The sequence below is a fragment of the Balaenoptera ricei genome, chromosome 7 (assembly GCF_028023285.1).
Source record: "Balaenoptera ricei isolate mBalRic1 chromosome 7, mBalRic1.hap2, whole genome shotgun sequence".
NCBI lineage: Eukaryota > Metazoa > Chordata > Mammalia > Artiodactyla > Balaenopteridae > Balaenoptera > Balaenoptera ricei.
The window spans coordinates 47,656,143-47,681,760 of NC_082645.1; the positions used below are offsets into that span (position 1 = coordinate 47,656,143).

Here is a 25,618-nt window from a genome sequence, read left to right on the forward strand (position 1 = left end):
AAATTAGTGATATTAAGAATATCTGCATCTTTAAACTGAACTAAAGGACCAAGAGAATAATATCAACTTGACCTTTAACTTTTAACCTCAGCAGTGTGTCCTCACACCACTGTAGTAGCAGAGTGCTGCAGGCTAAAGAAGGGCCACATGCAGAGATCCTTCCCTATTGTTTTCTCATAACATTTCTTTGGAAAAGTGCCCTAAACACTAAGGGTAATTTGTCTGCCTATAACATCAGGAGGACTGCTTCTCTGTTTGATTAGTAGATCAAATAGGAGGATGAACTGGAGAACTTACTAGGGAATTAATAAAACATATTCGGGATACCACGTAATATTTTGTTTCTGGCTCTCCTATTTTTTGTTTTGCTTCCAGGTACTCGACTGCTCATTTTGGGCATCTTTGCTCATTTCTCTTATTATAAGGTAATCACTTTACAATATACAACATTGAACATGTATAAAGATCCCTCACATTTTTAGGTAGCTAAAGTTGGAGTTCAATGTTTTTTAGAACACTGTTTCTTAGTAGTAATGGAGAGAAGGCTATTAGCTATTTTAAAAATATTAGCAGGTCTTCCCTGGTGGCGCAGTGGTTGAGAATCTGCCTGCCAATGCAGGGGATACGGGTTCGAGCCCTGGTCTGGGAAGATCCCACATGCCGTGGAGCAACTGGGCCCGTGAGCCACAACTACTGAGCCTGCACGTCTGGAGCCTGTGCTCCGCAACAAAAGAGGTCGCGACAATGAGAGGCCCGCGCACCACGATGAAGAGTGGCCCCCGCTCGCCGCAACTGGAGAAAGCCCTCGCACAGAAACGAAGACCCAACACAGCCATAAATAAATAAATAAATAAAACCCAAAAGTTAAAAAAAAAAAAACAACACCCCAATTTAAAAAAATAGAAAATAAAAAATAAATTAAATAAATAAAAATATTAGCAAATTCTGGTTTCTCTAGAGATAAATTTTTGAATTCCCTTTTCAGGATCGATTGTTCCTTTACTCCTGCTTCTTAATTTTCAGATCTATGTATATTGGCTATGGGGGAGATGCCATCATGTAATGGTCTCCGATTCAAAGCATATACAGAACTCCACCTTTTCAGGCTGTTGTCTCTCAACTGCCACCATACATGAGTCTTTGGTAAGCCATTCTAGCTTTCAATAGCCTAGCCTTTTCTAAGAAATGGGTCTGCGGTAAGGCCATGTATTTCCATGAGCTTTTAGTCCATTGTTATACTTCTTTTGCTGGGGAAACCCTGTGATAATTTTCTCTGGGGCAAATGCCTTGAAAGGGGATGTCCATTCTCTGCAAAATTTACCAAAACCCTCCCCTCTTACCACTGAACCTGTGGACTGGGTCAAATCCAGCATGTTCCAGGGAATGGGTACGCATTATGATCTAGGAGAAAATAACTTACACCCCCAAGGACTTTCAAGGTCTTACTAATTATATGTATCAACAGAAACGTGGGGAACATTTGTAGTGGTGCATTTTAAGGGCATTTGTCCAAAGAAGATATAACAGTAGATTGGGTTGAACTCATTGATATAAGAGCACTTCCCTAGAGATTTTAATGTGTTAGCCTGTGCAGCTGAAGGTGACTCTAACATCTTCCTTGGTTGACTGACTAAAACTTGGACTTGGTGGTGGCCTACATTTAATGAGATGATAGGCCAGAGCTTCCTTGGCATGATGTGGAGGAGGGAACCCACAGGCTTAGGGAGATAAGACTACTAGACTGAATTTATCATGTGCAACTTACATATCCATCCCCACACTTCTGTTCCACTAGATGGCCCAAAATTCATTCCTTTCATTAAGCCTCTGATAAATTAGTGATATTAAGAATATTTGCATCTTTAAAACACTCTGTGGTTGCCCTCATTGGAAGGCCAGGTATGACTGTCAGGAATGCTGCCATTGAGACAGGCTCCCTGATTTGATTGTGATGTGCTTTGGTATGGGTTCTTCATGCTTCTTTCAGTTAGGGTTTACTGAGTTTCTTAGATCTGGATGTTTACATTTTTCAACAAATTTGGAAAAATTTCAGCCATTATTTCTTCAAATTTTTTTTTGTCCCCTATTCTCTCTCCTTTCCTTTGGGGACTATAATTACATGTATAGGAGGCTGCTTGGGCTGGTCCCACAACTCACTGATGCTCTACTGATTTTTTTTTTAGTTATTTTTCTCTCTGGGTTTTATTCTGAATAGTCTCTATTGACATGTCTTTGAATTCACTAGTGCTTTATCCTTCAGTGTCTGATCTGCACTTAATTCCATTCAGTATATTTTTCATTTTAGACTTGTATTTTTCAACTCTAGAAGTTTGATTTGGGTCATTTTCATGCCATCATCTGTTTTTTTTCCCTAACACATTTATGGCTTCCTCTACTTTTTTGAACACGTGGTTACCACGCCCTTGACTACTTAGTTCTATTATCTGTGTCATTCTGGGTTAGTTTTAATTGGTTTTTCTCCATCATATGCATTATATTTTCCTACTTCTTTGCATGCCTGGTAATTTTTGATTGGATACCAGCAAGTGTGACCTTTACATTTTTAGATGCTGCATATTCTTGTATTTCTATATGCATTCTCACGCTTTGTTCTAGGATATAGTTAATTTACTTAGAAACAGTTTGATCCTTTTAACGCTTGCGTTTAAGGTTTGTAATGCAGGACTAACAAAGTTGAGGACTGATGTTCTTCCCTACTAACCATGTAATACATTCTGAGTACTCTACGTGGTGTCCCATGTATCAGAAAGTTTTTTCATTCTGGCTTGTGGGATCACCAACTATTTCTGAATCTATGTGGGCTCTGAGGATGGTTCCACCTGCTCCATTTGAGTGTCTTTCCCCAACCTTGGGTGGTTTCCTCACACACATGTCTTGATCACTGCTCAGCTGAAGAATCTCTAAGTAAACCTCAATATATTTATAGGATATTTTTGATGATAAATAACAGAAACTCAGCTGACATTAAGTAAAAAAATATATATTTTTTGGCTCATAAGAAAAACCTAGGGATAGAAGCTACTTGACGACAGTGGATGCAGGAGGAAATGAGGTCATCTCTCCTGGGCTTGCTCTTGGCTTTCTCCATCTATCTCTTCTCGCTGGTTCTCTTTGCATAATACTGTATGATTTCTTACTGGAGATGGCTTCCTCCAAGCCTAGGGAAAGGTGGCCACAAGAAGTGGCAGCTAACATCATTATCCTTCTAGCTCTTTCCCTAAGTTCATATATCAAAACTCAAGGAAGGGGACTTCCCTGGTGGCACAGTGGTTAAGAATCCACCTGCCAATGCTGGGGACACAGGTTCGAACCCTGGTCCGGGAAGATCCCACATGCCGCGAAGCAACTAAGCCCGTGTGCCACAGCTACTGAGCCTGCTCTCTAGAGCCCGCAAGCCACAACTACTGAAGCCCATGCGCCTAGAGCCCGTGCTCCGCAACAAGAGAGGCCACCATAATGAGAAGCCCATGTGCCGCAACGAAGAGTAGCCCCCGCTCTCCACAACTAGAGAAAGCCCACGCGCAGCAACGAAGACACAACGCAGCCAAAAATAAATAAATAAATTTGTTAAAAAAAAAAAAAAAAAAAACAACTCAAGGAAGATTTACTGGTCTGTCTGGGTTACATGTTCATCACTGAACCAAATATTGCACATGGGAGGTGCACTCTGGCAAGGCCAAAGTTAGCCCTACCTAAAACATGTAAAATGAGTTCCTTGCAGAAAACAGTTTTGTTACTGGAAGATGTTGAGGGAGGGATGCTGGGTAGACAAAACAGCAATGATCAATGCACCCAGTTTTCTCACCCAGTAAAGTGGGTGAAATAATCTAAAATGTAATAATGTATTAAGAGCATAGCACAATGTCTGGCCTATGATAAAAGCACAGTAAATCTTATGTTATTATCAATAATCTGAGCTTGGTACCTCCAGGTGTCAGTAAATTTATTCACTTCTCTGCATCACTAATTTTCAATAAAGAAGTTTCTCCTTTGTCCCTCTGTGTCAAGAGTAACTTAAATTCCTACCTGTGGGGCCTCAATTTCCAGGTAGCTGGGTCCTGATCATCTCCCATTACAATTTTCCAAAATACCTGTTTCTGCCTTGCCTAAGCAGAGATCTTGTGTAAGCATCAAATTAGTAGCAGGAAACAGATGGTCCACTTGAGTTGGGTAATTTGATGAGAGTTTAATAAAGGGATTATTAACAAAGGTGTTGGCAGGTTATAGGGAAATCTCAAGGGGTAGTGCAGTAACCTGGGCTAATAGAAGGGTACTATTATTCTCCAAGGCCTGAAATGACAAAGGACAGAATGGTGACTGAAACCAGAGAAAGAAGACACCTGACAGGAGCTGGACTATTCAGCCAGTCTGTGACCCCATGGAGAGGGAGCCAGTGAATAAATACCCTGAGCTCTACCTCTTCCTGATCTCCTGTGTTTCCCACTGGGTGAATCTAACAGGAAGCCAAAGGGCACAGGAGCCTGTCATTCCAGTCCAAGGCCAGCCTGATGCCTGGGACATGGAGAAGAGTGGCAAAGAGTAGACTAGAGGAACAAATGGAAAATGTCCAGCATGCCCTAGGTCGTCTTAGTTTGGATGGTTCTCTCTGGGTGTTATGTATCACACCTATTTGACCCTATTGGTTGATTTCCCAGTCCCTTTGGACTCATCATTTTGTCTCTATTCTAAGAATAATCTATTCCTGGTCATGATCACAAAACCTATGTCTTTTCAGGATTTCCCTGGTCCTAAGGTAGGGAACACTGAACTTCTATAACCTGGAACGGGGTAAAAGACTGCTAGATACAGTCCGTATTTATGACAATGAAAGGTCGGTCACAAGTGCCTGGAAATTTGCAGTCTCATAACAGGAGGTTTTGTTTGTTAGTTGTGAACCTTGAGTACATCCTCAATCAAGCCATTTCTTGAAAGGGGCAGCTTTACTGGTGGACCGGAAAGAATTCGCATCAAGAAAGGAGAGATGTCACCTTATGTGGACTCAAGTGGGAGAGAAAACTGGGGATAGGTTTAAAGAGCTGCCTCTCAGCATCTTCCAGAGACACAAAATTTACCTCGTTTTCCAAAGTCCTTAGAGAGGAAGCCAGGGATGTGGGCAGAGGTAATAAAAAATAATGATACTAATAAAAGAGAGGGAGATGAGGTAAAAACACATTGTTGGAAAAATATATGGATAAAAATGAAGTCAAGGGAATGAGCAAAGTAACAACAAAACGGGAAGGGAGTAGTACTAAAGATAAACTTTCAACTCAGGAACCACAGGCAATCCTGCAACTACAGAGAAAGAGCAGGACTTAGCCCGGCTTTGGCTGTGGCAGATGAACCAGAGGCCAAGCAGCTGCCGATTAATGCAGTTAGAGGAAAAGGCAGGCCTGGCCCGGGTGTCTGCTCTTTATTTTGAATCTGGCATGTTGCTCTCTGAAACACCTTGGAAGCAACTCAGCCAAAGCAAGTGAGGAAAAGAGGAAGCCCAGCTGTCTGGCTGACCAAAAGCTTTGCTGAGCCATTTGAGATTGGTGGGTGATCTCAGACTGGTACCTCAAGAGATGGTCCCGGGTTGGTTTGAATATTTTGGATATATTACCTAATATTTCAAAAGAAAATTCATAACCTAAGTGCCCCCTGGCTCAAGTGCATGTTTATTTTCACAGCCTTTGTCTTTCAGAGATCAGCACTCTGTTGCTGTGTTGCTATTGTAAGGATGGAAAAAATAGAACCATTTTAATGTTGTGCTGTTTGCATTTCCCGACAGTTAAGAAGCAGCCCATTATTAGCTGGCAACACTGTTGTGACATCAGTGGTGACTTGGCTGCCTGGGATTCAGCTCATGAAATATTTTCCTCCCTGATACAATTTTTTTTTCCTTTCCTTTTTTCTTCTTCTTCTTTCACCTTTCATGCTTCATCCTCATGCAAATGACTGGCTAAATGGCCATCCATGCTTCTGGTTTTTTCAAGAATGGGCTATCAAGATGCGAACACATGTTAAGCTTGACCCAGTTTCAAAACTTTGGATCCCCAGGAGCCACTTTCTTATGGCCACCCTTGAATGGGCAAAAGGGAGCTGTCCCTGTTGTGCTGGGTTGGCTGGGTGCGTGGAGTGTCACATTCTAAGTGGAGCAGGGAGAGCCGGGCACAGAGGAAGGAGGGTCTCAGAGCTTTGTGCTGGTGGGGGTGGTGGAGCCTGGGTGGGAGGGGAAGGGGGTACAGGAGGGGCTGCTGTGGGCTGTGGGAGACTGGTGAAAGAGAAAGACATCCTTGCCAGGGATGGGGACAGTAGAAGTGACAGGCGGTTGGTTATATGCAGGGGATCAATTTAATAAGAAGTATATTGAGGGGTTTCCCAGGTGGTGCAGTGGTTAAGAATCCACCTGCCAATGCAGGGGACACGGGTTCAAGCCCTGGTCCGGGAGGATCCCACATGCCGCGGAGCAACTAAGCGCGGTCTGTGGCGATCCCACATGCCACGCCACAACTACTGAGCCTGTGCTCTAGAGCACGCATGCCACCACTACTGAAGCCCGTGCGCCTAGAGCCTGTGCTCTGCAACAGGAGAAGCCACCACAATGAGAAGCCTGCGCACCACAATGAAGAGTAGCCCCAGCTCGCTGCAACTAGAGAAAGCCCGTGTGCAGCAACAAAGACCCAACACAGTCAAAAATAAATTAAAAAAAATTTTTTTAAGTTAAGAGCTAGTAATAACCAATTAGAAAAAAAAGAAGTACACTGAGGACAATTGAAGTTAGGATTCTTATTATTTGAAAAGAGAAGTAAATATATAAAAAGAGAGAAAACTAAAACTTGATATAAGAATTGAATTATAGGTACTTCCCTGGTGGCGCAGTGGTTAAGAATCCGCCTGCCAATGCAGGGGACACGGGTTTGAGCCCTGGTCCGGGAAGATCCCACATGCCACAGAGCAACTAAGCCCATGCGCCACAACTACTGAGCCTGTGCTCTAGCGCCCACGAGCCACAGCTACTGAAGCCCACGCACCTAGAGCCCATGCTCCGCAACGAGAGAAGCCACCACAATGAGAAGCCCGCGCACCACAATGAAGAGTAGCCCCTGCTCACCACAACTAGAGAAAGCCCGCGCACAGCAACAAAGACCCAACGTAGCCAAAAATAGAAAAATAAATAATAAAAATAAAATTCATTATAAAAAAAAGAATTGAATTATAGATATTCATATGATCTCATGGTTTTTAATATATGTAGATACAGGGTAAATATATGTAAAATGTACCTGTATGAGTTTGTGTGTACTTTGCATGTTGCAACCTTTTTCTAAGTTTGGGCTTGTTTCAAAATAAAAACTAAAAAAAAGAAAAGTACCCTTTAAAATGGAGGTATTGTACTAACAACATGATATTGTTAAACAAATTAAATGAGAGGGTATAATATAGTGCCTGGCACATAGTCAGCTCTCAGTAACTATTCTTATTATTATCCCCTGGGATAAAAGCATACCATGAACATTATTCTGTATCTTGTTTTTTTTTTTCCCACTAAAATATATCTTGGAAATCTTTTCATAACAGTTCATACCTTGTTTTGTAAAGTTAATAAATCTAGCTTGTGTTCTTTATTATGTTATTCTTATAATTAGGAAAACAAAAAACAATAATTGTTGGGGGGTTAATCTGCCTTAGTATGTCATCTGCTGATGACTCATAATTTAATTAATTCTCATTGCTAATGGAAACCTCTGGTTGAACAGGCATAGTTATATTTTAATAGCAGCTCTTGAGTGGAGAGTATAAGAAAAAATATCCAAAACCACATCTGTGGACACAAAGATATTCACACTAATTTTTCCTATTTTTGTAAAGCTCGGAATCAAGTGCACTGGGTAATTAGAGCAGCTGTCAAAATTCATTCTTTCAATCATTTCTTCAGTCCGTGGACAAATCCCTATTTAAGGACTGCTGTGATCAGTCACTGTTGGATGTGCTAGGAAGGCAGCCGTGAAGTAAACAGTGCCCCTGCCCTCACGGGGCTCTCTCATTCTAGTGAGAGACCGATAAGAAACAAACACCCAGTCTTATATGATACATTAGTTGGTGATAAGTTAAACACGAGATCAGTCCCTTCCCTTCATGAAGAAAGGTAATTTGGTAATTTTTTAAAGTGTGTGCCTTATCAATCATTTAACTTTTAGTAAACTTTTGAGCCTGGGTTTCCACATATGAAGGTCCAAGAGGGAGGGGTCACATGTATACATATAGCTGATTCACTTCACTGTACAGCAGAAACTAACACAACACTGTAAAGCAATTACACTCCAATAAAAAAAATGTTTTTAATGGAGATAACAATAATTATCTTGTAAGTTTGCTGTAATCAAATACATTAAGTGCCCAGCATAAAGACAGCCCCTTAGCAGGTACTTGATAAACAGAAGCCATTATTAGGTATAAGTTGTACAATTTTGGGATCTCGAATTTGAGACTAAGAGAAAGGAGGTGGGTTTGATTTACAGGGAAGCTGTTTCCTACCCCAGGTTGGGTGTATCACCAATATGTCCCCAGACCTCAATAACCTGTTCCGACGACATCAGTCACATTTTCTTTACTGTCTTATCATACCTCCCACCCACAGGAATGGGGAGTCCATTCTTCTACTGGGTCGCCTTCCAGAAGGAATCCCAAGAAGTCTGTCATGGTCTCTTGTCACCTACCCAGCAGCCCACACTTTGAACAGTCACCTTGCACTGCCCTGTAATTGGGTCCCAGGTGACTCTTCTCAGAGGTCACAGCTCGCACTAACCTCTCCAAAGCATGCCAAGTCCAGACCTAGCCTTGCAGAATATGCTGAATCTTTGGGTCTTTATCCTGAAAGCACTGAGGAAACTGAAAAGTTTTAAGAAGGGAATGACTTGGCCTCAGTTATACTGTGAAAAGAATCCTCAGGTTGCTGTGTAGAGAATGGGGATGAAGAGTCAAGAGAAGAAGCAGGGAGAGTGGTGATGTTGCTGCTGTAACCCGGGTGGGAAATAGTGGCTGCGGGGTCCGGAGGGCCGAGAGGAAAGGGAAGCAGCACAGGTTTGAGATTTGGCTGTTTTGGAGGCAGAACTGATAGTACTGCTGATAGATTTGATGTTGGAGTGGGAAGGAGTAGGGAAGTTGCCAGCTTGAACATGTGGGTGAATTTATATGGCTGTGCCATTTATTAAAAATGGGAAAAAACCATGATGTTTAATAAAAACTTGACTAAGTGCTACAGGAATCTCAAGTTGAGTGCTTGACATTGCAGGGACCAATGGGTACTTTTGGGGCTTACAGCTGGCCTAAAACAAACCTCAGGGTCCCAGGCTAGCCCCTGGAGACTTCTGCGTGGCCAGAACCAGCTCAAACTCACCTGCAAAATGTCCTCAGTTCCATCCCTAAGCCATTAGTCCCCTTGAAGCAAAGCAGTTTCTCTCTTCTATTCTGAGGCATGTTCATTTCCATCTCAGGATGGTGAAGGATGGGAAAAATCATCCCCCACAGAGGATGGCCTCAGCTACACTGCCCAGCTAAGAGAACCAGCAAAACATCCCAGAGTACATTTTACAAAGTCTGGGCTCTCCATTTTGAAACTACAGCAAGTGGAGGACAGTCCAGGTTACAAACATTTTATGGCCAGAAAAAGTGCTCTGGAGCACAGTCCAGTTAAAAATGCCCATAATTCCCATTACAAAGCAGAACATTTCACATCTCACAAACTGTGGCATCTGTTTTCAGATGTGTGGAAACCTCACCACCTTCTCTAAGAGAGAGGTACTTGCTTCACATTTTTGCAAATAAAGGGGCCACTTACACAAATAAAAAATAAAAGTAACTTCCAAGTATCAGTTGTTTGGATAAACAAGCTAACAGTCTCCAGTCAATGCCCTACCATGTGTACCTAAGGAAGCCTTTCTATGGGATTAACTTTTCACTCTCGTTCTTATTTAATAAATGCACTTGTCAGATAGCTGGGTCTTAATCAGAACTTTTGCTTTCCAGAGCAGCTGCTACCAATGACTGTGTTCAGAAGGTATCTCTAAGAGAGGGTGGGGATGGGTGGACATCCCTAGAGGAAAGATTTAAGTGTCCAAATAAGCGTCAGCACAACTCAAGTCCTCACCATCCTGGCTCCCTTTGCCTTGCTTCCTTCTCCTCTCTGACTTCAAGGTACCCGTTTATTTCCTTCTCTGAGGCAGGCACTCAGCTCCACGTTGCCAGCTTCTCTGGCCTCAGTAGCAGTAAATAATAATAATAGCTCACAATATCTGTTAAGCCCCTTCCGTACACTGGTAGGCAACGTGGTAAGCACTTTACAGGCATCGCCTTATAACCTTGTATCAATTCCGGGAAACAGTAGTATAGATCACCGTACTCATTTTATACACAGAAAGCACCAACCATGAAATGAAGCCCTTTGCCTGACGTGACACACTTCGTGTCAGAAGTCAGGTCTTTGTGACTTCAAGGCCCAAGCTCTTTCCTCTTTGCATTCAGCCGTTTCGTGTTGCTTCTCCTTGTTTCTCCTGGCCAGTGCTTCCGGTTACCAGCCTCTCCATTCAGCTAATTTCCTCACAACAGATTGATCTTGCCCCGTTCCCCAGTGCCCTGAGGGTTCCCTGGCAACCACCAGGCCTTGAGGTTCTCAGCTAACCCGTGCTTTGCAAGTGCTCTCTGCCGCCCTCACCTGGGAAGTCTTAACACGGATTAGCTCCTTGGTCAACACACATTTGCTAAGAGTAGCGTGACTTTTCCATATACTTCTGTTTCTATGAATCAGATGCTTATGTATTACCGTTTAAATTAAAATAATAATGATAAATTGTCAAGACCAGGATCTAAGAATATACTTAAGGCCTCGAAAATGGATTAAAGAGAATGTAAATTTAACTTGTAATTGGATACATGGATCCTCAAGAAAAAGTTAATGGGAAGTAAGAATATTTCAAATTCAAAATCCTTTGAAGCTTTTCCTAGAGATGAGAAATTATAATTTTTAAAAGGACCGTATCTCTTTAACCTGCTTATACAGTAGTCCCCCCCTTATTTCCAGGGAAAACGTTTCAAGCCCCCCAGTGGATGCCTGAAACCCTGTATTTTTTCATATACATGCATACCTATGATAAAGTTTAATTTGTAAATTACACACAGTGAGAGATTAGCAACAACAACTAATAATAAAATAGAACAATTATAATAATATACTGTAATAAAAGTTAAGTGAACGTGGTCTCTCTCTCAAAATATCTTGTACAAACTTAATGCCTTTCCCAACTTAACTAAGCACTTACCATGAACTGTGGCGATATCTTTTGCAGTTTGAGGTGCAGCAGCAAAACCAGCACGAGTTTCTTTTTCCTTCTTCACAATTTCACAGAGAAGATTCCGTCTTACCACAGGTCTTAGCTACCTCAGCATACGGTATTTTCCCTTTCCTCATTAAGTTGAGGACTTTCACCTTTTCACTTAAAGGAAGCACTTTACAGCTTCCCTTTCGCATAACTTAATTGCCAGCATCACTACTCTTGCGTTTTGGGGTCATTATTAAGTAAAATAAGGGTTACTTGAACCCAAGCACTGCAATACCCTGACAGTTAATCTGATAACCGAGAGGTTGACCCAATTACCAACAGGTGATACGCAGGCAAAGGAAGAGTCAAGTCCCGGGCAGGACATCGCGAGATTTAACCACTACTCAGAACATCGCGAGATTTCATTATGCTAGTCAGGATGGCCTGCGATTTAAAACTTACTAATTGTTCACTTACGGAATTTTCCTCTTACTATTTTCAGACCACGGTTGACTTTGAGTAACTGAACGCATAGGAAGCAAAACCGCGAATAAGAGAGGACAATTGTACATACGTCTGTTTATGAAACTTTGCCAAAGTGTTTCAGGAAAGCCAGTCTAAAGTGTAAATTTACTATTTTGAGAAGATCATTACTTCTTAAGCTTATTAGAAATAAGCCAGTGCGAGATTAGTAATTATCTTTAAGAATGCTAAATTACTTGTTTGATTCTGTTGCGTGCCAGGCATACAGTAGGTGTTCAGTCAGTGTTTGATGAATTATAAAGAGTACCTAAATAGCTTTTACAAATTCCGGAGAAGTGGAAAGGAATGTTGTTTGACTTCGGTTAACACTGGAAGTTTTCCTAAACACACAGTTGTTTGAAAGCTTTACTCAAGAAAATACTGTACTAGTACAATGAAGTAGTGGGTATCCTGTTTCCCCAAAGCTAATGACTTTCTCAAGCATTTGGCCTTCTTACCATATGATTAGCACCATTATTTCTAGGCCAATCAATAGACACAGTTCCAAGATTAAGAGCAATTTGGATCATTATTCTACTTTCATCACATATTCATTATTTTCCGTTTGAATAAGACCTGTAATCAGTGTTACTTACCAATCTTTACGGTGAAACTTTAAACCACTGATTATTCCTGGCTTTGCAGGTATTAAATGCCATTTCAAATATCCTTTCAATAATTTTTTAGTAGCTAATGAAGTCCATTTTTCCAGATTTTTCAGTCCACTGAAGGCACATTGAACCCCCAAGAGTCTTTAAAAAGTATGTGTTGTTTAATTGGTGGCAGCTGTTCCTTAGAAAGTTACCTAAGTATATAAAAGTGTTTTCTTCCCTCTGTTTAACAGCTCTTTAAAAAAATCAGTTTAAGTTATCCTTGACATATATATGGAGTACATATAAAGGTCCCCTGAAGTTCTTTGATATTGAAAATTTCAAGTATTATAACTCAAACATATGCAAGAAATTATAGGACAGTATCCTGTAATTTTGGATTTAATTACTAAAAATTTAAAAATATATATTCTTTTGGTACTCTGGATAGAGTTCTTAAAGAGAAGTTATTAATTTATTGTAGTTACTTCTAAAGCATGTACATTCTGTATTACTTGAATGCAACATTTTCCTGCTCTGTCCTTGAATTCTTTCCAAAAATCATTAAGTACTGGATACATACAGTAATAGCAGACACGCTTAAATGTCACTATTAATCCAGTTTATAACCTCTAACATTTTATGGGAGAAATTTCAAAATGAAACCCTTACACAGACATCTAACGTCCAAAATAACCAGAGCCAAATATAATGATTTTACAGTTGAAGGATAGCCAAGATGCACATTTTCTGAGTGTAGTTTCACTGCGAGTCTGCACGCAGATGAAATATGGCTTTTAAGAACATAATCTTCATGGAAAAGGTCTTTCTTGTCATAGCACTGGGCTGACTTTCAAGCCAAGGTCAAAGTCCTTTCTGCAGATCTATTTTTAGGTTTCCCATTTCTCACCAGGACATTCCGGGTTTTGAGTTAGTGCGACACAGACTGAATCGTGCTGTAGAAAGAGGAGGGAAGCCTCCTCTCTGCGGTTTTCCTGCTTCTGTCCGTAGACTCCCTGCTTCGTGCATCCCAGGGGTGGGTTGGCACCATCCAGCTGGCCGCCCCCTGTGGTCACCTTGCCCCATTAAGGAGGGTGGTCTCTGAGATGGCAAAGGCATACTCGGGGCTTTCCCTCCTTTTGTCTATTTTGGATTTTCTGAGACAGTGGCAACCTTATGTTACCATTATTAATCAAGAATTGTCTAGATCTTCAAACTGTAAACCTGAAGGAAAAAGTAGTAAGGTCAAAGTGATTTAAATTAGGTCGAGATGGAAGAGACCCGGAAACGAGAGCATGCTGATAGAAAATGTCGAATGTCATTCATTCATTCATTCATTCATTTATTTATTTATTTTTATAAATTTATTAATTTAATTTATTTATTTTTTTTTATTTTTGGCTGTGTTGGGTCTTTGTTGCTGCACGCGGGCTTTCTCTAGTTGCGGCGAGCAGGGGCTACTCTTCGTTGTGGTGCACGGGCTTCTCATTGCGGTGGCTTCTCTTGTTGTGGAGCACAGGCTCTAGGTGCATGGGCTTCAGTAGTTGTGGCACGTGGGCTCAGTAATTGTGGCACACGGGCTTAGTTGCTCCGCGGCATGTGGGATCTTCCCAGACCAGGGCTCGAACCCGTGTCCCCTGCATTGGCAGGCGGATTCTTAACCACTGAGCCACCGGGAAGCCCCATTCATTTATTTTTGAAACTGAATACAGAGCACATAGAAATCTGTAGCAAAAAAATAAATCAATGCATTTCCGTTTCATATTATGGTCTTTCACTGATAGAGACAGAGGAATGAAGATGAAACCAGGAAGAAAGCCAAGCAAGCAACCTTGATGTGGGCAGAGTCTCCTAGGGGAAAATATCTAATGTAATAAGCATGTATTTTTTTTTCTAAAAAGGAATCACTTGGTTTTTAAAAGGAGTATTTTCTAAATTTGTTATAAGCAGTGCTTTGATTTTATAAAAAGTTTAGAAGCATATGCATCCATAAAATATTTTTTCCTTAGTTTTTAGTGAGGAAAGATTTAAATATTCGGTTCTGGAAGTTGGAGGATATTGCATCGTCTCCTCGCACCCCATAAAATTTTACTTTCATTGTGTAGCAGCCCCATCTGGTGGTTATTTGTAAACTTTCCACTAAAGATACGTTGCATTTTCACAGTTATGGGCATAAGTGGGATCCTCTCTTTTAATTTTCGCTGTAGGCTGGATGAAGTTAAGCAGGAAAGAAGAAAGAGCATGCATCAATTCAGTTTAAAAGGTCACAGGCTGGAGAGGGGAATGCATGGAAGGGATTCACTAAATGCGGGTTGAATTAATGATGGGTGAAGGGAGAGTTGTGTTAAAAGCTGAGAGGGAGTGCGATAAGGTCCCTCATTAACCTGCAAAAGCATTTGCCCTTGTGCCTGTCTGCTTCACTAGACTGGGGAGGCTTTCTTATCCATCTCTGTATCCTTACCTCTTAACACAGAGCTTTGCAATGCCAAGCCCCTGCCCTGGGGAGAACTCTCATTTCATGTGGCTGAAACACAACTGGAACTAGCATCCTAAGAACAGGAAGGTAACCAAACAGCCGGAGGGACAGAAGAAGTGGTCAACTCAGGGGGAGCTGAAGCAAGGATTTGAATGCCAGCAGAACTCGTTTTCCATCCGGTGTGTCTGAGTATTCTTGCTTGTTGCCTCATTTTCTCCTCTGCTTCTTAACTGGCTCTTTGCTGCTTCCAGGCTCACATCGTCACAGCTCTCTAACTGCTGGCAACAGGCACTCAATAATACTCGTTTTTTTTCCTGAGAAGGAGACGGGTGCTTACCTGTTGGTCTCCTAGGCACCTTTGTATTTGGACAAAAAAAGCTTTAAGCAGCAGCCAAGGGAGCTGTGAAGGACAAGCAGCAAAGGAGCACACGCTCGGGAAGGAAAGTTTTGTACCGCTTGTTTGTATGGAAGGCAAGCCCAGGGTTTTTCTGGTTTTTTGTTAATAAATTTATTTTATTTATTTACTTTTGGCTGCGTTGGGTCTTCGTTGCTGCACATGGGCTTTCTCTAGTTGTGGCGAGCGGGGCTACTCTCCGTTGCGGTGTGTGGGCTTCTCATTGCGGGGGCTTCTCTTGTTGCAGAGCACGGGCTCTAGAGCGCAGGCTCAGTAGTTGTGGCGCACGAGCTTAGTTGCTACGCGGCACGTGGGATCTTCCCGGACTAGGGCTCAAACCCGTGTCCCCTGCATTGGCAGGCGGATTCTTAACCACTGCGCCACCAGGGAAGCCCAAGCCCAGGGGTTTTATTTTATGTTGTTTACGTAGGAAAGTCACAGACGGGGGCTTCCCTAGAGACTGTCTTCTGTAACCACTGTGTGTTCCCAACAGTTCCCAGAGCTGTCTCTTACTCCCACAGCTGGCAGAAGTGTGCTTCTGCAGGGTCCCTGATGCAGAAGAACTGAGCTATTTCGGAATGCACAGCCCACCTACTGTTAAGTAATGTTCTGTCTCTGATGCAGGCTTTCCACAGCAGAAAATGTGCTGTGCACTTGGTTGCAGCCTCTACTACGCATCTGCTCGTCAAGGCTGAACCGCAGCTCTGAGATCCAGCTCTGAACCAGCAAGTGGTCTCAGAAGACTGCCAGCATTAAGAGGCAGACTACGGCTGGAGACGGGTTGGGGTGACAGCTAGTCTACTAGGAGGGTCTGGTGGAATCAATTAGGAAAGTTAAGCAGGGGAGCCCATCAGCGGACGACTGTCTCTCCTAGAACCCCATCTAGCAATCTTCCCCAGAGTTATTCAAGCAGTGGTGGGCCCTGGAGCAGGAGCTTTGCTGCAGTATTAAGCTGGAAGGTAGTAAAGTTTAGTTATAGGCTTCCCAGAATCCAAGCTAAAGCCACAGTTTCCTGAACAGTTTTCCAACAGCACTCCATCTCCTATTAAAAGTACAGTTAGGGCTTCCCTGGTGGCGCAGTGGTTGAGAGTCTGCCTGCCAATGCAGGGGACACGGGTTCGAGCCCTGGTCTGGGAAGATCCCACATGCCGCGGAGCAACTAGGCCCGTGAGCCACAATTACTGAGCCTGCGCATCTGGAGCCTGTGCTCCGCAACAAGAGAGGCCGCGATAGTGAGAGGCCTGCGCACCGCGATGAAGAGTGGCCCCCGCTTGCCACAACTGGAGAAAGCCCTCGCACAGAAACGAAGACCCAACACAGCCATAAAAAAAAAAAAAAAAAAAAAAGTACAGTTAATCTGGACCTTTTTTTCCCTTTAATGTCAGAAAAGAAATGTGTTTCTGATAATAAATACTCCCTTTGCTGCACAGCTAAATTTCATCAGGACTGTGGTTGGCAAATTGCTGCCGCATAGTATAAAACTAAGCAATGAAACATAAGACATGTGCCTTGTATAATTTGCTACAGGTGGATACAGCTATTCTCTATTATCAAAGCACAGAAGCAACCCCCCAAGCAGGACCAGATCAAATTCTATCTCACCTTCCACCTCGACACAACAAAACAACCAAACCATTGAGTTTCCTAGGGAAATTTGGTTTCCAGGTAACTGCTGGGTCACAAATTCTTTTGAAAATTATGCTTATATTCCAAAAGAATCCTTGGGTCATGTGGTGATAGAGTATCTTGGAATGCTTAGCCAAGTTGATTTGTAGGAGGCAGAAAACCTGGTCTAGCAACAGTATGGATAATAAAATTACCCACATTGCTATCCCGTAGGGAATCTTTGGAGCATCGTTTAATTTATCTTGATTATGGTCATTAAAAAAAACTAACAATTTTTTTTCAAATGAGAGATCCCTTTTTAAAAATGTCAATTGAGAAAAGATTTTATCAGTCCTTTCCATTAAAACCCTCTCTTAGTGTCCCTGCAATTTACTGAGTACCTTGTAGGGATCTCTTAAGGCTCCAGCTGTGCAGAAGTTGATGGGAGATCTATGTAAGCAAAAAATATTCTTGTGAACTAGATAGTGCTGTGGAGTTCTACACTGTTTGTGTATTTCTGTCACTTCGTTTTTTAAAACTGAGTTCGATAAACAAATGCTACAGGCCTAGGTCTCGATTACCCAGCCTATCCCCTCTTCCTGTGGAATTTGAACTTGAGATTAGCTCAGGCAACGTTGATGATTGCTAACCTTCATCTCTAACCCTGGAGCGAGAGCAAGGATTTCTCAATAATTAAGTGTTGAGATGGTCCCCTTCCCTCCTCACCTCACAAGCTCAATCAGGTGGTCGATGTCTCAGGCGTAAGTCCAATCCTCTTCAATTTTTCACTCTGCACAGAAAAGGAGAGCCAAGGAGGAGTGACTAGACTTTGTAACTGCTCATTACGGGGACATTCATTACACTTTTTCATATGCAATATGTTAATAGGCTGAAATATCATGGCAGAGGGTCCATAACTAACCTACCATAATAAATAAGAGTGACGGCAATGGTACCAGTATACTCTACGACATAATGTGCTGCTGGCAAAGTGTGACATTTTGAATAAACTTTATTCTTGAGGTATTTAAAAAACATAAAGGCAGTAATGAAATATGGAGCACAACATCAGTTGACACAGCAATTCCTGCCTCCCAAGACCCTGCTAAATAACCAGAGTTTAAATCTTCATCTCGAAATATACAGCTCTTCTATGATTTTAAGTGAGTTGTAAAACTTTTATGGAGTATGCCCTAACTTTATTTTAAAAATATTCTCCACTTTTATAGTAAAGGTGACCCAGAAGTACCTTGTGAATTATAGAATAACATATTTAAGCTATTAAATTCACCTCTCTAGACAATACATAAGCCTTCTTGGTACTCACATCTCTCCTGGATGGAAGGAGGAACACAGAAGAATCTAGAATGGACCATTTACCCAAAACATACTGATTTTAACTCCAGAAGTGACTGAATTGTACTTCAAATGGGCAAACTTAAATTTTCTGCCACCAAGTTGAAACAAGGATTCAAAAGCTAACACCACTTATTATAGAAACTTCGAGAAAGTCAAATATTTGTATACCTAAGTGTTGAAACTATGAAAAGTTCATACCCCCAACACCTGGTTTAGAGTTGTTGTTTTTGGACATACAAAAGCTGATTTAGGCCTGTGGGATGAGTTTGTTCCCACATAAGGAGAACTAATTTTAAGTCCAAAAACTAATTAAGATACTTAAGTGAGGACTTCCCTGGTGGCGCAGTGGTTAAGAATCCGCCTGCCAATGCAGTGGAAACGGGTTCGATCCCTGGTCCGGGAAGATCCCACATGCTGCGGAGCAACTAAGCCCGTGTGCCACAACTACTGAGCCTGCACTCTAGAGCCCGCGAGCCACAACTACTGAGCCCGTGTGCCTAGAGCCCGTGCTCCGCAACAAGAGAAGCCACCACAATGAGAAGCCCACGCACCGCAATGGAGAGTAGCTCCCGCTCGCCGCAACTAGAGAAAGCCCGTGCGCAGCAACAAAGGCCCAAAGCAGCCAAAAATGATTAATTAGTTAATTAATTTTAAAAAAAGGGATACTCAAATGCTTTTTATTTATTGCCAGTCTCATCACTGAGTTGTGGTTCTCCAATTATATCAAGCTCCTGTACATTTCTTAGTGAAGCACAATTTATTTTCTACCTTTGTTTCTTCTTTTTAAGCTTACATTCTTTGAAAATAGTTGTAGTCTACTAAATATACCTATATTTATATAAAGTACATACACATACAGTATGGCCTTCAGCTTAACACAATATGTGTAATCTTGTTTGGATATAATGGCGATAGTGTTTTAAAAATGAGAAAGTGATTCATCTATTTATTTCTTCTCTTTCCCACTGAAGTCACCTACGATAACTATACTGTGTCATAACCAATGCAAGGTATTTAGTAAACAGTTTCGTTTATGTGGTGCTATATGAAGCATTATCCAAAGGACACTAGTCTAAGTCACTGACTGAAAGTTCTGTGAACTCTCATGAAAAATCTACTCCCAAAAACATTTAGTAAGAACGCAACTGTTTACTGAATTCAGGGGTCTTGTTAAGACTTATACCCTCTGGGGACTTCCCTGGTGGTCCACTGACTAAGACTCCGCGCTCCCAATTCAGGGGGCCCAGGTTCAATCCCGGGTCAGGGGACTAGATCCCGCATGCCGCAACTAAAAGATCCCATGTGCCACAACTAAGACCTGGCACAGCCAAATAAAATAAATAAACAAATATTGAAAAAAAGACTAATACCCTCTGTTTCAGTATTTATAGAGGGCAAGGCACGTGGCACTGTCTTTTTTTCTCAGTAGGACTCTGTGAGCATTAGCTTCCTTTCTATCTGTACTCAGTTGCTCCTCCCTTCTCTTTTCTCTCTTAACTCCCAGCCTCAGTTTCTTGTTAAGGGAAGAAGTCAAGGGGGGATGCAGCCAGATGAGTTTAGTGGCTGGAAGGCTGGAAGGTTTGGGTCTGGTTATTTTCCGTGTGGCTTCGGGGGAAGTGCATTGCTTAGTCTCTCTGGCTGAAAAGCAGGTGGGCAGTGCAGACAGTTGCCCTTTATTTCAGGTAATGTTAGGTGAACAGGAAGTCTGTATTAGGTACAGTTTTAGTGGGAGGAAAAAAGGAAATCCTTTCCATTTTGTCAATAGACTCTTCCATTCCCATCATACTCACCAGAGGAGTAGGGGATAGAAGAAAATCAGAGAAGAGTGGCAAAGAGAAGGAAGAGGCAAGCAGGTGGGATTTACAAGGTGGCGGGGGAGGGCGAAAGAGGAAGAGAGGAGCAAGTGGAGAGGCGCCAGGATCCGGCGCTGGGAGGGAGCTGGGGGCTGGCAGCCCCGCAGGTGGGGCAGGAGGTAAGCCGCCGTTTGAGGGGACTGTAGGGGGGGATGCTCACAGGCCTCCCTCCGTGGCCACTTTAGGCCTCACCCCATCGTTCACAGGACTGCTCTAAGGTCTTCTGCCACAATTTGAAAATAGTCAAACCATCATTTTCCTTTAAAAAATTATTGAAAAAACTCTTCGACGATGGCCTGTGCCAGATATTTCTCAACAATTTTAAATCCTCCCAAGTGGAAGGAAATCAAATCCTTTAAGACACATACACACAGAAATTCTGTCTTACAAACAAAATTCATACTTTATTTTACAAATATCCCTGTAGTGTAATTATTTTAAAAAACATTTCGAAGGGCTAGCATTAAGGAGCTTTTTGGAGTGATGACTCTGTATCCTGAAGGTGGTTACACAAATCTATACATACATTAAAATTCATAGAGCTATATACCCAAAAAACTCAATTTCACTGTATTATAATTTTTTAAAATAAAATAAAATACATTTTACTGCAATAAGAAAAAAAAAGCCTAACTCCCTTGTAAGATCCAAGGTGTCTCTCCCCTCCTCCCCCGTAATTAGCATAAAGGCTAAGGTGGCTGTTTGGAAGAAAATAGATTTACTTGAAAGGTCCAGACTCTATTAAAACATTCATGCTCTCAGTTAAACAATACTTGTTAAACACTTGCTGTGGAATTCCCCAAAAGTCACTTTCCTTGAGGAACTGGTGTTTTGTTTTTCCTTCAGGGTGTTCAGACAGACTCAAATCCAGGAGGTCTGTGCTCTTCTTCTGACACTGCATCTCACTCTCCTTGAACTTCAGTGGTCCTCCTTTGCAAAGTGGGGGTCATTCCTTTTCTTTCCTCAGATGGGTTGGTATGAGGATCCCCTCAGGTGAGGTCCGGGGAGAGAGCTGTGTAAACCACCCCTGTGGATGACAAGTGTGGATATTATTGGGACCAGCTCTGTGTTCCCTCAAGTCCAAAGACTGGACGGCAGGCTCGAGGTGGCATCTCTGCTCCTTTGATGAAAAGGAGAAGCAGAAACGGAGTTGGTCTTCTCTGAGTTCCCCAGGAGACTGTAAGTGTTGACACTCCCAAGCAAGCTCTAAACAGCCCCACTGCTGACACCCTGATATCCCAGGAAGAAGGGAGGACGCAGCAGGGAGTGACGTCCAGAGAGCTAGGGAAGCCCAGTGCACCAGGGATGAGAAGGACTCCTGGCACAGGGCTGAAGTTTGGACGGCACGCGCCAGAACTGTCTGTTTGCAATTGGCAACCTGGTGCCCCACCAAAGTTCCATGGTGTTGAGTGTAACCCTTGTGGGCAGAGATCATTGGGGCAGCATAAGTAAGTGGGACAGCCTAGTATAAGAATTCCAAGATCCTCTTGGTTCATTTCTCTTCTTCCAACATTTGAAAAAGACATGATTACAGGGAGATATTTCACGACTCTTGAAAAAGCCTCAGTGCAGTGGAAAATGGAAACATATGCGCAGCCTCAGAGCAAGTAAAGAATGACATGAACAGTGGCCACTGATATAGGTAAAGGGGGCAGATGCTATTTGGTTATAGACTTGGGGTTCTTAACATTTATTGGGCCCCGTTGGAAGCCAGGTGAAGCCTCTGGATCCCATCTCAGGATGATGTTTTTTAATGAAATAAAATATGTAAGATTACAAAGGAAATTAATTATATCAAAATACAGGAATCCCATAGATCTAGGTTAAGAACTATTGTCCCTGTGCAGCAATAAGGGCCTCGTAGTGCCAAATATTTTGATTTTCTTAAAGAAGCCAAGTTCCAAATTTGTAAATGAAGCTTTCTGATTTTTGTGTCAACATTTTTTTTTTTTTTTAAGCACTGAGCCAGTCTACCTAAGCACATGTCTGCTGGTCACCACTTTGAAACCTTCTTATAATATTAGAGATTGTAGGAGACTTTTTGTAAACAAGAAAGGGTGAAGATCCCATATGATTCAACAGATAAGACTGGGGACAGTGTCTTGACCAAACCAGGGACAGGCTAACAAATGGCCATTTGTCCAATGGAAGAGGATAAAACATGGTGGAGAGGATGTATGTATCCTATGTGCTTGGATTCAAGTTCATAGCAAGGTCAGTAATTATTTTCTTTCTTTTGTGACTTTAATTTTAGCATCTCAACTTTCCACTGTGATCTCCCACTGAGATATTTAGATAGATTTTTTTTTAAAAGTTTGGCTTTGGGATTTAAGGTTTTTAATTTGCTTTTATCATTTCTTTCTACTAACTCTTAGTAGAAATGGATTTTTCACCCCAATGGAAAAGAGGGGAGAGCTGGTGTCATGCTATCAGCATAGAAAGGTAATACATGGGTAGAAACCAAAGGAAAAACAAGGGTAAGGTCTCTTTCAGTAAAAATGTCTTACAATAATAATCTCTAGAAAGGATTTTTACCTGTTCTGAACATAATTGAAATAAGGTAAGATCAGATCATTATCATTTCTTATAATTAGAAAATATATTGATCTCCAAAGAGTCATGGGATCCTTATACACTTACTTACAAAAAGATTCCCATATTCCAATAAATGGAAGCCACACCATAAGCCAGGAAGTTATTTTTTTCACATGGAGTCAGTGAAGTATAAAGGAATGACCTTTCCTAGATCAGTGGCTTCTAAATTTTTTTGACCATCACGTGAATAGAAGTATATTTTGCATCATGATATATATAGGATATATATATTTATATATGGTATTATATATATATATATATATATATATATATTCACATATTTATAAAGACAAAAGTTCCATGAAGCAGTACTTGCTCATAAAGACAAAAGTTCCATGAAAACAGTTTGCTCTTACTAAGAGATGTGTTTTCTAACTTTATTCTACTCTATTTCATTTTAAAATTTTGGTCTAAATCCACTAAACTTATGTCACAACCCTCTAATGGCCTGTGACTTGCACTTTGACAAACAGTGTTATGATGTCACCATGTTTCTTCAACCCTAGGCACAGTCCCCGACTCTCAGCTTCTCGCCAGAAACTGCAGGGCCCATCAAGTCTGGACCAGGTCCTTCTTTCTTCAACCAGGCTTGTTTGAAGAATAGGTGTGGAGGTTCCGTACTATAACCAGCCTCTATCCCCTTAATTCTTTAATTTCTCTTCTCACTCATTTTTTCATTCCTAGTTTCACTTATTCAATGAAATATTTATCAATATTCACTGTGTGGCAGACACAGGTCTTACATCCAGGGCTATGGGCATATAAACAGATGATGTCATGTGTTAAGAACTGAGCCAGGTATGCCCAGGTAGCAATGGAGTCACAGAGGAGTGGCACCTGGTGGCAGTGAGCTTGAAAGACTAAGAAGGTTGGGCCGGATGAAGCCTCTGACTAGACAGTCTCTTGCAGGGATCTGGTTGCCCTGCAAAATAGGCTCTTGGGTAGGAGGTGGGTCCACGGATCAGAGGCCTAGGGCTGGGGTGGGCATGTGAAGGGAGTCTGTGATGACAGGGTGAGCTGAAGTCTTTGGACAGTAGTGGCGGGGAGGGGAGAGGAAGTGATGAAGTCATGGGGTTGTGGGGCAATCTGAAGGGCTCTGGGCCCAGTGCTCAGTTTTTCTCCCACAGAGAGGTGACATTGCAAACGTGTGCTGTTTTCATGTTGACAGAAGATCTTGTCTTTGGTTGTGACACTTCCTAAGAATTAATTCCTTCAAACAGCAAAGACTTAATCCTGAGCTTGGAATGAATATAGGGCTCCTAAGACCACTCCTCAGGAAGAGTCTTCCACTGAAAGCTCAAAATTACGAGATCACAGACTGCTAGAGCTGGGAAGAAAATCAGTAATGGTCATGCACGTGCTCTCATTTTACAGAACAGGACAACCTGCCCAAGTCCACACGAGTGGTCAGTGGGAGTCGTCAGTGGGAGAGTCGTCCCGGAAGCTGGTGTCCTGCCTCCGGCACCGACCAGGGTGCAGCCCGGTGATTGCAGGACAAGGAGCTTCTGGAGGGGTGGGGAGCCTCTCCTTGGTCTTGCTGAGGTTTGCTGCTTCCTACGCTGGCCAGAGGGTGGCGCCCTCCACAAGTGGGCCACCCTTTCCGTAGGTGATGGCTTCTCAGAGGGTTCAGCTGAAGTCAGCGGGCCACTGCAGTCTCTAGGGGACTCTCCTTTGTTCAAGCGGGAGACATTCGGGTTGGCAGGAGCTTCTGAAACTCACCGCATTGGTCCCTTGAGCTCTCTCCTGCTCCGGGTCCCCTCCCTCCCAGTGTCTGGGGAGACTCCTTAGGGCCAAACCCATGTAGTTTTTCAGTCCTCTAATTTCTTCCTTTGGTAGACTAAAATTCAGAGTTGTTAGAAATTTAATGTGCAGAAAAATCACCTAAGGAGTTTTTAAAAAATGCAAGTCCCAGAACCCATCCCTAGACGTTGCAATTCTCAGGTCTTAGGATAGGGGAGCCCTGAAACCTGGCTTTTTAATATCATCCTCAAAGATGCTGATACATGTATCCAGAGCACATAGGGTTTGAGTAAAATAAAGACCTCGGCTCCCAGGAAGTTGTTTCCTCTCTTGACCAAAACAAGGTTTAGGGACTCAAAAGGCTTCCTTCAGCTAACCCACTGAAGCCACTTAGAATAGTCTCCTTTCCCCGAACTGCCAGGAAATCTCCACAAATTGACCTGCGAAGGAGCAGGATTGGGATGTGAATTGTATGGGAAAAGATCATATTAGGAGTCCTTTAATTTAATTAGCAGTAGAAAAACCAGTAGAAGTCTAAGTGGCAGATTCCACGGTGGCCACAAGGTGGCGATCTTCTGCATCTATTTGAAATGGTCCGCCCGTTATCATCCTGTTTTAGCTTATTTTCAATATTAAATACATCATTAATTTTAAAAGTGTGTATTACTTTAAAAGGATGCAAGGAAAAATGGTTTAACAGGCGAGCCTTCAAACTCGCATTTCAGTCAAATACTGACATACTCTAGATGGAGGAATTTAGTGAGATTTCCACATCAGACCCCAGAAAAAAGATAAAAATCTGCTTGAGAAAAGGCTGTGGTCTTTGCAAAATGAAAAATGTCACTCAGAGAAAGTGTCTTGAAAGCTTTCCGAGAAGTTGGTGTTTTGGAGAACTAGCAGATGCAATTTGGTCATTAAAAAATAAAAAAACATCATCTGGTAAAAATTTCCTTTTTATTGGTTTGTAGTCAGGATCAGAAAATGAAAGAGAGGGAGAGGGAGAGAGAGAGAGGATGGAAGGAAGGAAGGGAGGGAGGGAGGAAGGAAGGGAGGGAGAAAGAAAGAAGAAAAAGGCTCTGGATAAACATAATACCAGGGCTGTCCTGAACCGAAAATAAGAGCCAAGCTGTAGCGTGGCTAGTGTGCACCTGAGCCTTTCTCCCAGC

General features: G+C 42.2%; 1 protein-coding gene across 7 annotated transcripts in view; it reads right to left on the reverse strand.

Annotated features, from left to right (window-relative positions):
- The window catches only part of CCDC148 (coiled-coil domain containing 148), a 482,246-nt gene that overhangs the window by 53,461 nt on the left and 403,167 nt on the right, over positions 1-25,618 (reverse strand). For 3 of the 7 annotated variants that reach the window (XR_009504110.1, XR_009504104.1, XR_009504105.1), the window contains exon 18: positions 17,632-17,695. The gene's annotated coding sequence lies outside the window, so the exon portion shown is untranslated. Of the gene's footprint in view, positions 1-13,571; positions 13,655-14,103; positions 14,156-15,147; positions 15,221-17,631; positions 17,696-20,733; positions 21,145-25,618 lie in introns of those variants that run through there. The other 4 variants (XR_009504106.1, XR_009504108.1, XR_009504109.1 and 1 more) reach the window with 4 other exon arrangements.